Source organism: Muntiacus reevesi, chromosome X, assembly GCF_963930625.1.
Source record: "Muntiacus reevesi chromosome X, mMunRee1.1, whole genome shotgun sequence".
Classification (NCBI taxonomy): Eukaryota; Metazoa; Chordata; class Mammalia; order Artiodactyla; family Cervidae; genus Muntiacus; species Muntiacus reevesi.
Window position 1 is genome coordinate 52,011,359 of NC_089271.1, and position 13,995 is coordinate 52,025,353.

At 42.1% G+C, this 13,995-nt stretch overlaps 1 long non-coding RNA gene and 1 pseudogene across 1 annotated transcript in view; one reads left to right on the plus strand and one right to left on the minus strand.

Moving 5' to 3' along the window:
- The window catches only part of LOC136154802 (uncharacterized), a 184,444-nt gene that overhangs the window by 132,611 nt on the left and 37,838 nt on the right, over nucleotides 1-13,995 (minus strand). The window lies entirely within an intron of this gene.
- On the plus strand, nucleotides 11,696-12,700 carry LOC136154083 (E3 ubiquitin-protein ligase SIAH1-like; annotated as a pseudogene).

Genomic DNA, 13,995 nt, shown 5'->3' on the forward strand with positions numbered 1-13,995 from the left:
TATGATCCACAAAAGGGGAGATAAAACTTGTGGTTTGAACCTAAACAAGTGGATTGTCTGGTAAAACAAATAAATCATTACTTTCAGGAACTTAAGAAGACCTAGAGTCTAAACACAATCTTTAAAATATCCAAGATATCACCTAAACTTCCTATACATACAAAGAACCAAGAAAACGCTGCCAATTCTCAGAGACTAGACAGCAGATACCAACATGCAAAGACTCAGATGTTAGAATTCTCAAAATCTTTTTAAAAGACTGCAAAAAGCTATGCCAACTATGTCTCATGAAGCAAAGGTAAATACATCTGAAATGAACAGTATGCTAGAAGTTTTTAGTAGAGAAATATGTTTTAAAGGGGCTTCCCAAGTGGTGCTAGTGGTAAAGAACTCCCATGCCAATGCAGGAGACATAAGAGACACGAGTTCGATTCCTGGGTCAGAAGATCCCTTGGAGTAGGAAATGGCAACCCAGTCCAGTGTTCTTGCCTGGAGAATCCCATGGACAGAGGACCCTGGCAGGTTACAGTCCATAGGGTCGCAAAGAGTCAGATACAACTGAAGTGACTTAGCACACATGCACGCACATGTTTTGAAGACTATAAAGTTTCTTTAGTACTCTACAGAGTATGTAAAAACTGTAGAGAAACTATAACAAAGAACCCTGTGGAAATTTTAGAACCCAAAAATACAACATTAGAAATTTAAAAATTATCTGGATAGTCTCAATAGAAGAATGGGTATGACAGAGGAGTCAGTGAACTTGAACAACGGTGAATAGAAATTATCCAATATGGAGGATAAAAAGAAAAACATTGAAAAAATGTGGCCAGAACTTCAGGAACCTACAGGATCATATCAAAAAGTCTAATATTCATGTCATTGGAGTCTAAGAAACAGAGGATGTTACTGGTAAGTACAAAATATTGAAGAAATAATAGGACAATTGTCCCCGACTTGGGTGAAAGAAATAAACTAACAGACATGAGAAATGCAATGATCTCCAAGATGCATACACTCAAAGAAAATCATGTCAAAAATATCATAATCGAATTGCCAAAAACAAAAGATGAAGTATCTTGAAAGCAATTAGAGAAAAACAACACATTACTCAGAGGAGGAAAAGGATACAAATTTAACATATTTCTCATCAGAAATACAGTGGCCAGAAGACAGTGGAACAATGTCTTGAAAGTAACAGTCAACCCAGACTTCCAATCAGCAAAAATGACATTCAGAACTGAGAACAAAATACATTCTCAGATGACAGAAAATTAAGAGAACTTGTCAATAGCAGACCTGCTCTACAAGAAATGATCAAGAAAAATGACACCAGAGGTAAACTTGGAAGTTCAGGAATAAAGGAAGAGCAACAGAAATGGTAAATATCTGGGTAAACATAAAACGCAGTTTTTTTCCTCATAAATGCTTTAAAATATGAATGATTTTTCTAAGCAAAATGTTATCATTGTCTTGTTGATGTTTCAGAACATACAGATGTAACACATATGACAATATAACAGAACAACATAGAGTAAAGGCAGATACCTGGTTGCAAAACTTTTACATTTTACCTGAAGTGCTAAAATATCAACTCCAAAAAGACTGAAAACTTAGGTATATTCATTGTAATCCCTATAGCAACCACTAAAAATTACTACAAACAGATAGAGCCAAAATCTACTTTGTTCTTCAGTCACTCAGGGTGTCCGGCTCTTTGAGACCCCATGGACTGCAGCATACCAGGCTTCCCTGTCCTTCACTGTCTCCCAGACTTTGCTCAACCTCATGTCCATTGAGTCAAGGATGTCAACCAACCATCTCAACCTCTATCATCCCCTTCTCTTCCTGCCCTCAATCTTCCCCAGCATCAGGGTCTTTTCCAATGAGTCAGCTCTTCCCATCTGGTGGTCAAAGTATTGGAGCTTCAGCTTCAGCATCAGTCCTTATGATGGATATCCAGGACTGATTTCCTTTCAGATTGACTGGTTTGATCTCCTTGCAGTCCAAGGGACTCTCAAGAGTCTTCTTCAGCACCACAGTTCGAAAGCATCAGTTCTTCGGTGCTCAGCCTTCTTTACGGTCCAAAGCTCACGTCTGTACATGACCACTGGGAAAACCGTCTCTTTGAGTATACGGACCTTTGTCAGCCAAGTGATGTCTCAGCTTGCTAATATGCTGTCTAGCTTTGTCACAGCTTTCCCTCGAGGAGCAAGTGTCTTTTAATTTCATGGCTGCAGTCACTGTTCATAGTGATTTGGGAGCCCAAGAAAATAAAGTCTGTCACTGTTTCCATTTTTTGCCCATCTATTTGCAAGGAAGTGATGGGACTGTATGCCATGATCTTAGTCTTTTTGAATGTGGAGTTTTAAGCCAGCTCTTTCACTGTCCGCTTTCAATTTCATCAGAGGCTCATTAATTTCTCTTCGATTTCTGCCATTAAGGTGGTGTCATCTGCATATCTGAGGTTACTGATATTTCTCCCAGCAATCTTGATTCCAGCTTGTGAGTCATTCAGCCCAGCATTTCATATGATTCATACTGCATAAAGTTAAATAAGCAGGGTGACAATATACAGCCTTGACATAATCCTTTCCTGATTTTGAACCAGCCCATTCTTGCACATCTGGTTCTAACTGTTGCTTCGTGTTCTGCATACAGGTTTCTCAGGAGACAGGAAAGGTGGTCTGGTATTCCCATCTCTTTAAGAATTGTCCACAGTTTGTTGTGATCCACACAGTCAAAGGTTTTAGGGTAGTCAATGAAGCAGAAATAGATGATTTTGGGGGAACTTCCATGCTTTTTCTAGGATCCAGTGCATGCTGGCAATTTGATCTCTGATACTTCTGCCTTTTCTAAATCCAGTTCATACATCTGGTACTTCTTGGATCATGTACTGCTGAAGCCTAGCTTGAAGGATTTTGAGCATAATCTTGTTAGCATATGAAATGAGTGCAATTGTACAGTAATTTGAACATCCTTTGGCATTGTCATTTGGGATCAGAATGAAAACTGACCTTTTCCAGTCCTGTGGCCACTGCTGAGTTTTCCAAATTTGCGGGCATATTGAATGCAACATTTTAACAGCATCATCTTTTAGGATTTGAAATAACTCAGTTGGAATTTCGTCACCTCCACTAGCTTTGTTCAAATAAGGTGAACTTCACGTTTACCTGTGAGGGCAAGCTGTGCTTTACAAGGCACAGATTTCCCGAATGAAGCTAGAGTTTTGAGAAGGTTCAAAGGAGCTGAGGTCTAGGGATGGCAGACATGAGAAGCAGGAATGTGGAGGCATCAATGGACATGTAGCCTGTTCCTGCAATGACTGGAGTAAGTTTGCTCTCAACTGTCCACTTTAGAACAGGCTCTGGGAGTGAGCACTTGCTGATTGCCTGTTGGATAGAAGCGTGGGGTTGTCTCTGATTGGCTAGTATTCAGGATTTTTGACTGCCTGACTCTTAGGACTCGGCATTTGTCACCCAGGGATAATTGATTGGGTATATTATTCCACAGTTTGTTTACCCTTTCTCCAGTGTGCCTGGAGAAGCGGAATTTCTGGATCACAGAAAACGCGTATATTTAAACTTTCTTAAATGATTCTGAGAGGGTAACAGCCAGGAAGGCTAGAGGCCCCCAGATGGAGCAAACAAACTACAAGTGTTTTTTTCCCTTCTCTATACAAAATTAAAAAGTTTCTTTTAGAATTCTGTGTTGCCATGACAACAGCTTGTTCCAACAACTGAACTTAATTTTTCTCAAACCTTGAACTTACCAATGTGTTTTTCTTATGGAAATGTTTTTCTTAAGCTATGTTAATGAACTATGTATTTACCCTAGACTCTGTCTTTCTTCAAGTTGGTTCAGAACCCATAATGGCTTAACAAATCAGTATGCTTTACTCATAAAATTGTTCTCCTAATCTGTGTTAATGAGACTATGTATTTGCTTGGAAACCTGCCTTTCTTCAAGATACATGTCAATCGTTTTATGGCCTGGGATGACTCACCTTGTGCCAATGTTGTTGTGGGTGAGGGGCCTGGTGCCACTGTCTGTGTTTTGAGGCATTTCCTTTCTCTAATTAGCAGCCTGCTAGTACGTATATAACTTCCTTCTAAAGTCTAGCAGGGGGCACTCTTTCTGCCCCCTCCTGATGTGTATGTCAGCAGCTTTCTCTATCTCTTTTATACTTTAATAAAATTGATACTGAAGCTGAAACTTCAATACTTTGGCCACCTGATGTGAAGAACTGACTCATTAGAAAAGACCCTGAAGTTGGGCAAGATTAAAGGCAGGAAGACAAGGGGATGACAGAGTATGAGATGGTTGGATGGCATCATTGACTCGATGGACATGAGTTTGAGCAAGCTCAAACTTGGTGATGGACAGGGAAGCCTGGCATGCTGCAGTCCATGGGGTCACAAAGAGTCACACAACTATGCAACTGAACTGAACTGAAAATTTTATTACACAAAAGTTCTGTGCAATCAAGCCTCATCACTGGCCCTGGATTGAATCCCTCTCCTCCGGAGGCCAAGAATCCCAGAATCTTTCACGGCTCAGCAGAAACCTTTTTTTTTTTTTTTTTTTTCTTTTTTAGCAGAAACCTTTCAATTCCAAATGGTTTTCCAAAATGCTTCAATCATTTTACACTCCCACCAGCAGTGCACAAAGAATTATCTTGAATTTTTTTCTTTTCCTTTCTTTTTACTATCTGATATTATGTGACCTTCCTTATTGTGGTTTTAATTTGCATTTTTCTGCAATTTATGAGGTTGAACATCTTTCACATTTATTGGACATTTGTAATGTCTTCTGTAATTTGCCTGTTCAGATGGTTTGCCCACTTTTTGAAGCTTGGGCCTGTCGTTGATGTGCCAAGTCTCACGAATATAATCCCTGGGGTGAGGCTATTCTTGGCTGGCTGATTTTCCAAGCACGTGCACACAGCTGAAGTTATATCTAAACAGTGATTACCTGGTCACAACTTGAGACTTTGCCCACAAAACAGCCTTTTCCTTTCTGCAGTGTGTATTTTTCATTCTCAGTCACCCTTTTTGGTCTTTCCTCCCTCAAATCTGCAGGAGCGACTGTAAGAGATTTTCCAGATCTTTATTTGGAGAGGTATGATTTTCAGTAGTGTTGCCCTGTTAGCGATTTAAGAAGCAAATACTGGAATTTCCCTTGTGGTCCAGTGGTTAAGACTCCATGCTTCCAATGCAGGGAGCACAAGTTTGATCCCTGGCAGGGAAACTGAGATCCCACATGCTGAGGGACACAAGGGAAAAGGCAAAGAACCAATTACTATGGCAGAAAAATGGCTCCAACTGTGCAGTTTTTGTGAGTTTCCCAGGTGGCGCTAGTGGTAAAGAATCTGCCTGCCAATACAGGAGATGCAAGAGACTGAAGTTTGATCCCTGGGTGGGAAGATCTCCTGGAGTTGGAAATGGCAACCCACTCCAGTATTCTTGTCGAGAGACACACAGGTCCAGTTTTTGTAATTCAACGTAGAAATAAAAACTATATACAGGATTTGGGGTATCCTGACAAAGGCAATGCCGGGACATGGACAAAATAAATACAGGACAGGCCCTGTATATATAGGATTCCTGACAAGCCTGCCCCAAACCTTGGCACCAGACACCACACAAACTTATACACACATACACACAATGGGTTTCATCAGATTTATACTGCACAGCAGTATAAACACAAATGAAACTGCCTGTTAAGTGAAGAAATAGAGCTAGAAGATGTCAGTAAATTCTTCTGTAAAGGACCAGATAATAAATATTTGAGGCTTTGCAAGACACCATATGGTCTCTGTCACACCAATCAACTGTGTCATTACCATGAAAGTAGCCATAGACAATAGGTCAATGAAGGATGGTGGTTGTTGCAATAAAACTTTATTCATGCAAACTGAAATTTGAAATTCCTGTATTTTTCATGTATCACAAAAGTTGTTAAATTCATTTTTTATAATTTTTTTTCATTTTTTATAATTTTAAAAGGTAAATTAAAAACTTTCACTGTTTGTAGCTCATGGCTATACACATACAGGCAGCAGAAAAGACTCTGCTCACAGGTTATAGTCACTGGCCACTGAAATAGAGCATGGCCAGGACCACAGAGACCCGTGGTGGGACACTTCCCAAGTGTATGGTCCTCTCTCTAGACAGAACCACTCCCCTGACTTCTGTGGTCATGATTGCCTTGCATTTCTTTTTCCTTACCATTCACATGTGTGAACATAAAGACAGAGTTTAGCTATGCATGTTTTGAATAGGATATAAATGAACTAATACATTAGATATTTTTAGTGTCTTGCTTCTTTTTCTCAACTGTATGTCTACGAGATGCATATGTGTTGTTGCATGTAGCTGTAATATTCCTCCTCATCACACTGTAGCATTCCATTGGGTACACAGTCCACTCAGTGTGCAGCAAAGAGTGTCATCTCTGGATCATGGAGGATGTATCCCTTTAATCTTTCCTAAAGAATTTCAAATGGCTTCCAAAGTGATTGCCTCATTTGGCCCTCCCACCAACAGTGTAGAAAGAATTACATTAAAATATTTTTTCTTTTTTGCCAGTCTAATGTGAAGTTCTTCTTTTGGTTTTAATTTTCATTTCCCTAATGAATAATGAGGTTGAATACCTTTCACATTGTTGCAGAAACCAGTACTTGAGAAACCAAGCACCACACTCGAAGAGTTGGAGAACTCAGGTTTATTACGCCAGTGGACCCAGAGGAGTTAACACTCCAAGCTCTGAGCACTGAACAAAGGGATTACAGAGTTTTTATAGACAGACTATACTGGGCAACAGGTGTTAATAGGCTGGTTTGAACTAAGGGGTTTCGCACATGCAGGAACAGCAGTCAAGATGGGGAGGGGGATGCCTGACCTTTACACGGATGGGCATGAGTTTGCAGGGGCTGGGCAATTGCAAAGAGCAGGACAAGGGTGAGTGAGGTAAGATCCAGTTCTTAGTATTGTTAAGTCCCCACTTTCTGAGATCATGTGACCTACATGACCCAGACTTTGCAAGGAGCAAGCTGAGTTACAGAGACAAGAAGGAGCAGAAGGTTATGTAAAATTTTAACTTTTCTCTTCAACATGGTTATTGAACATTTGGGCAGCTCTTCTGTAATGGGCCAGTTCAAATCTTTTGGCCACTAGTCTACTGGATGCAAAGGATTTTGAAAATTTTAACTAGTGACCAACTAGTAAAAGATCCTCTACTAGACCGCAGTATCTGGTTTCTGTTGAGATATCAGAAGATCTGGCCACATGTACAGCAGCCATATAAGAGAGCTAGGTAGTGGCTGCCCCGCTAGATGGGACATGGGGTCCCCAGTGCCTCCAGAGACCACTGCCTATCTGGCTTCATTCATGAAAATGCTGAACACTGGAAGCACTGGAGTTTGGGACATGCTGGGGCAACCACTTCTACTCCATCTTCACTTTCACCTTCCAACCAGGTTCTCTGCAAACATGAGGGGTCATGGAGAAATGTAGGCAAGTGTCTGCCAAATGCCAGCTCGAAGGTTGAAACTAGCTTCCCCAATCTTCTCACCCAACATGGAGCAATGGCTCTCAGGCAGGTCCTTGGAGCCTTTCTCCACCTGGCTTGCAAGGTGATGTCTGAGGGCCCTGCATGCCCACTGACCTCACCATTGCACAGGCAACTGTAAGCCCAAGTATGATTGGTGAATATTTTCTCAACTTAAAAAATGACCTAATAGCAATACTGGCAGCTGGATCCTCATTTTAAAATTGAGTTATATTCTAATTAATATGAATTTGTTTTAAAAATCCATGAAAATTTCATAACCTTGAGTTAATGAGGGAGAGCCAGGAAGGGTTCAGTTTGATTTTGTGCCCATCAAATTACCATTAGCAAATTTTTAAAAAAAGGTTTTCAATGCTTTTCTTAATATAAAATGTTGCCTCACTCTGCTCAATAACCTTAATAAACTAAATGGGAAAAGAATTGGAAGAAGAATCAATATAAGTAAATATATAACTGAATTTCTTTGCTGTACACCTTAAACTAACACAGCATTGCAAATCAACTATAGCTCAATATAAAACTACTTATTTTTTGATTTCCCTAGTGGTTGAAAGTCCACCTGCCATTGCAGGAGACACGAATTCCATCCCTGGTCTGGGAAGATTCCACAAGCTCTTGGGCAACTAAGCCCATGTGCTACAACCACTGAAGCCCACACCTCTAGAACCTGTGCTCTGCAACAAGAGAAGCCACTGGAATGAGGAGCCAACACACTGCAACTAGAGAGCAGTCCTCTATCACCACAACTAGAGAAAGCCTACTCACAGCGATGAACACCCAGCACAGCCAAAAATAAATAATTATTAAAATAAAATAAAATAAATTTTAAAAATGCTCTCTGAACATGATGAGGACATCTTAGAGATCAGGGCCAAAATCAAATGTGATACTTCCAGAAGAAAACTGTTGATGTGATGGACTCTGTTCTAGACAGAGTCGTGTATTTCTTGTCCCCTGATCTCAGCATTCCTATGCCATGTTCAGGACTGGTGTCTGGGGAGCCGTATGCAAACGTGTGACTTTGGTCAAGTCTTATGTTCCCCATAGGCCTGTGTTTTCTGTCAAATGAGGAGTCATAAGCACCATTCTGATCTACCACAGATTCACAGGTTTGCTGAGAAGTTATAAGACATTGAAAATGAAGTATCTTTGAGGAATTAAATCAGCCCTCTCAGAACAGTTTATTTTGTGGGGCTCCAAAATCACTGCAGATGGTGACTTCAGCCATGAAATTAAAAGACACTCGCTCCTGGGAAGAAAAGTTAAGACCAACCTAGGCAGCATATTAAAAAGCAAAGACATTACTTTGCCAACAAAGGTCCATCTAGTCAAAGCTATGATTTTTCCAATAGTCATGTATGGATGTGAGAGCTGGATTAAAAAGAAAGCTGAAAGTCGAAGAATTGATGCTTTCAAACTGTGGTGTTGGAAAGGACTCTTGAGAGTCCCTTAGACTTCTAAGAGACCCAATCAGTCCATTCTAAAGGAAATCAGTCCTGAATAGTCATTGGAAGGACTGATGCTGAAGCTCCAATACTTTGGCCACCTGATGCGAAGAACTGACTCATTGGAAAAGACCCTGATGCTGGGAAAGACTGAAGGCGGGAGAAGGGGAAGACAGAGGATGAGATGGTTGGATGGCATCACCGACTCAATGGACATGAGTTTGAGTAAACTCCGGGAGTTGGTGATGGACAGGGAAGCCTGGGGTGCTGCAGTCCATGGGGTCGCAAAGAGTCAAGACACGACTGAGCAACTGAACTGAACTGACTCAGAACATATTTTGAAATTATTATCACACAGAAGTTGTTTCTTTGGAGCAAAGTAGCAGGTAATGTCAGTGTATTTGTCTTCTCCGACTACCATAACAGAATATCACAGATGAGTGGCTGACACATCAGAAATGTATTTTCTCACAATTCCAGAGGCTAAAAGCCCCAAATCTAAGTGCTGGCATGGTTAGTTTCTCCTGAGGCCTCTCTCCTTGGCTTGCAAATGACCACCTACTCATTGTGTCTTCAACTGGTCTTTCTGTGTTATTGCTGTCCTAATCTTGCCCTTCTTAAAAGGATATCAGTCAGAGTGGATTAGGGCCCACTCAACCTCATTTTAACTTAATCACCCATTTAAAGGCCATATCTCCAGTTATGACCACCTTCTGAGCTACTGGGGACTAGGGCTTCAACATTTGAATTTGGGAAGAAAACAGTTCAGCCCAGAATAGCCAGGCACAAATTTTATCTATTTGTCTACAATGTGGAAAGAGGAGGAAGGAGTAGGCTAGATCTGGGCTGTGCTGCTTGGCTCTGAGGAGCCCACATCTGGGATGCACAGATTGCTCAGTGGTGGCTATGGCTTTGGCAATGAACATGACACGGGTCTCACTGGCCTCCAATCAAGGCGTTGGCAGGCCTGTGTTCCTTTCTAGATGCTCTAAGGGAAATTGTGTATTCTTGCCTTTTCCAGCTTTCAGAGGCCCCTGCATTCCTCAGTTCCTGACCTACTTCCTCCATCTTGAAAGCTAATAGCTTCAGCTGAGTTCTCCCATCTTATCGATTCTGACTCCCTCTTCACTTTGAAGGACCCCTGTGATTACATTGGGTCCACCAGATAATCCATGATACTCTCCCTATTTTAAGGTCACTTGATTTACAACCTTAATTCCATCTGAAACCTTGATTTTTCTTTTACCACATAATGCACCATATTCATGTGCATGCATGCTCAGTCCCTTCAGTTCTGTCCGATTCCGTGCGACCCTATGGAATGTAGCCCATCTGCCTCCTCTGTCCATGGGATTCTCCAGGCAAGAATACTGGAGTGGGTTGCCATGCCTCCTCCAGGAGATCTTCCCAACCCAGCGACCGAACCCATATCTCTTACATCTCCTGCATTGGCAGGTGGGATCTGTGGCACTAGTGCCACCTGGGAATTCCTAACATATTCACAGGTTCTGGGAATTAGGACTGAGACATCTTTGAGAGGAAAGGGCATCATTCTACCTGCTGCAAATGCAAAATGTAAAAAAAAAAAAAAAAACTGCTGAACTTCAGCTAAATTTTTCATCACAACACCCTCCACTTTAAAATTTTTCTTAATTCTCTAAGTAAAAAAAAAGAAAAAAGAAAAACCTTTATCAGATAAAATGCTTTTGTTTACAAGTAACAGAAGCCAACTTGAACCAGCTTGACCAATAAGAGACTAAATCAGCTTACAAAAGAGGAAGTGAGCTCTGGCGCCCTGAATACAGGCCTAGAGGCCCTGCATTCTTCTTACCTCTCTCCCCTGAAATATCAAGGCTCATAATATCTCTTGGTATTCATAATTACTAACATTTGCAAACACTTACTACCTGGAGTACAAGAAAGAGGAGAGGGCGCTCCAGAGAGGATAAGTAAACTGCACAAGGCCATCCTGCCAGGGGTCCCAGGTCACCCAACTCTAGAAGCCAGTTTCTTAACCACTGTCAGTCCTCACTGACCTGTGCTGGGGGGACACTGTGGTCCAGAGACCTGCCTTCCTGAGTGCGTGAGTAGGGGCTGGCGGCCCAAGTTTCCAGGTCTGGTGAGAGGCACAGGCCAGCCCTCAGCCTGTCCATTACACACGACTATGGAGCTGCACCAGGATATTGCCAGGTTGCCTATTTCCTTCTCTTCCCTCTGCCTGGCTGGGCTAACCTGGGCCTTGGCAATGTGCCTATTGTTTGACAGGCTGGTCTGCTACCTTAAACGGCTTGGTTTCCCCAGGTTGAAATTGTTTGTGCTTAGCATTTCCCTGGTGGTCCAGTGGCTAAGACTCTGTGCTCTAAGCAGAGGTCCTGGGTTCAATCTCCAGTCAGGGAACTTGATTTCACAGGACAATGCTAAACAGATCCCACATGCCGCAATGAAGATCAGAGATTCCCTGTCATGCAACTAGGGCCCAAGGCAGTCAAATAAATAAACATACTTTTAAAAATAATGTTTGTTCTCAGTCACCTTCCAGCCACCAGCATGCGCGAGGTCACGGCTCCTGACGACTGCCGTCATTGTGTGTGTTATTTAGCGGGAGCGCACGGCGGGGTTCAATGATGTGCAAAACTGTGGCGACCAGGGAGAGCTGGGGCGGCCACTGAGGGGCACACTGTCGAGTGACAGCAGCGACCCAGTGTGTCCTCTCGGTGTTGGCCTGAGGAAGAGGCTTTGGCGCTGCCCACGGTGGTGGCTGTTGGCGCTGGCGACGGAGAACTTTTGAGCCAGGGCCCAGATCTGAGGTTTGCTCTCTGCCCACAGAAATGAGTCCTAAGGCTGCACCAGCAGTACCTACTGGAACCTCAATGTGTGCACCGTCCTCCCAGAGCATGCTTGCCCTGACTGGCACCGCTGCGGCCAACAGTGGCCTGGCGAGTCTTTTATGAGTGTCCGGTCTGCTTTGACTATGTGTTACCACCCATTCTTCCCTGTCAGAGTGGCCATCTTGTTTGTCACAACTGTTGCCGAAAGCTCACACACTGTCTGACTTGCCGGAGCCCATTGGGATCCACTTGCAACTTGGCTATGGATAAAGTGGCCAATTCAGTACTTTTCCCTTGTACATATGCCTCTTCTGGATGTGAACTAACTCTGCCATACACAGAAAAAGCAGACCATGAAGAGCTCTGTGAGTTTAGGCCTTGTTCCTGTCCATTCCCTGGTGTTGCCTATAAATGGCAAGGCTCTCTGGATGCTGTTGTGCCACATCTTATGCATGACCATGAGTCCATGACAACCCTACAGGGAGAGGATATAGTTTTCTTTGCTATAGACATTAATCTTCCTGGTGCTGTTGACTGGGTGCTGGTGGAGTCCTGTTTTGACTTTCACTTCATGCTAGTCTTGGAGAAACAGGAAAACTACGATGGTCACCAGCAATTCTTTGCAATTGTACAGCGATAGGAACACCCAAGCAAGCTGAAAAGTTTGCTTATCAACTTGAGTTAAAAGCACATAGGCAGCAATTGGCTTGGGAAGCCATTCCTTGATCTATTCATGAGGGAATTGCAACAGCCATTATGAACAGTGACTGCCTAGTCTTTGACATCAGCATTGCACAGCTTTTTGCAGTAAATGGCAATTTACACATTAGTGTAACTATTTCCATGTGTTAAAATGGCAATGAAACATTTTCTGGCCAGTGTTTAAAACCATTGCATTCAATTTCCCAGAGAATAAGGCACCTGTCTGCCTATCAACCAGAACTTTTGGTAGGTGGAAGCTAGATACATGACAGTAAATAAAAGGAAAGGCTATTAAATACAAGAAATGGTTGTATGTAATAACACTAATATATTTAAAAATAAGTCAACAGTAAACCACTGAAAAATATAGATATTTACACCCAAGATGGGCATCTTTTGTATTAAAAAAGGAAGGATTGTAATGTAATTCTGAAATTCTGTTTGTTGTAGATTGAGTGTACTGTTGAAAAATACTGAGTTCTATTTTTTTGCTGTTTTTTGTGTGCTTGTGCATGTGTGTGAGTGTGCATGAGTGTGTATGTGTGTGTGCACATGTGGATTTTTTTTCCTTTAACTGACAAGCCATGTTGAGTGTTTTTGGAGCACTGATTTTCTCCTATGTGAGTCCATACATAGTGCTGCTGCTGTGTGTACATTTTTTGTGTGTGTATTTGCTAATTTTTATTAATTCTAGTTTTCCAGTAAATAAATTTGATTTTCTTTTCTGTAAATAAAAAAAAAAAGCATTGTTTGTTCTCATCTCTAAGAGCTTGACACATGTTGCTGGCACATTCTGTCTCCCCTTCTTCTGCTTGGTTAACTTCATATCCTTTAGATTTCAACCAAGATGTCACTCCCCCAAGGGCTCCTTTCTGCCATCCTTAACTATTGAAGGCTAATTAATGCATGCCTGCTTGCTAAATCGCTTCAGTCATGTCTGACTCTTTGCAACCCTATGGACTGTAGCCCACCAGGCTCCTCTGTCCATGGGATCTTCCTGGAAAGAAGACTGGAGTGGGTTGCCATGCCCTTCTCCAGGGAATCTTCACGACCCAGGGATCCAACCCATGTCTCTTAGGTCTCTTGCATTGGCAAGTGGGTTCTTTTCCATTAGCGCCACCTGGAAAACCCAGTCTAACTAACAGCCCTAGAAAATTATCTACCTCCTACTTCTTGAAACTTGTGACAATTATTTACATGGCAAAAAAAAGACTTTGTAGATGTGATTAAGTGAAGGATCTAGAGACAGGGAGATTATCTTGATTATCTGATGGGCTCTAAATGTAACCACAAGTGTCCTTATAAGAGGGAGCCTGAGAGAGATTTGAGACAGACAGAAGAGGAGATGCACATACAAAGGAGGTGGCATTATGACCATGGAGGAAGACACTGGAGTGATGGGGCCACAAGCCAAAAAATGTTAGCAGCCACCAGAAATGTCCAGG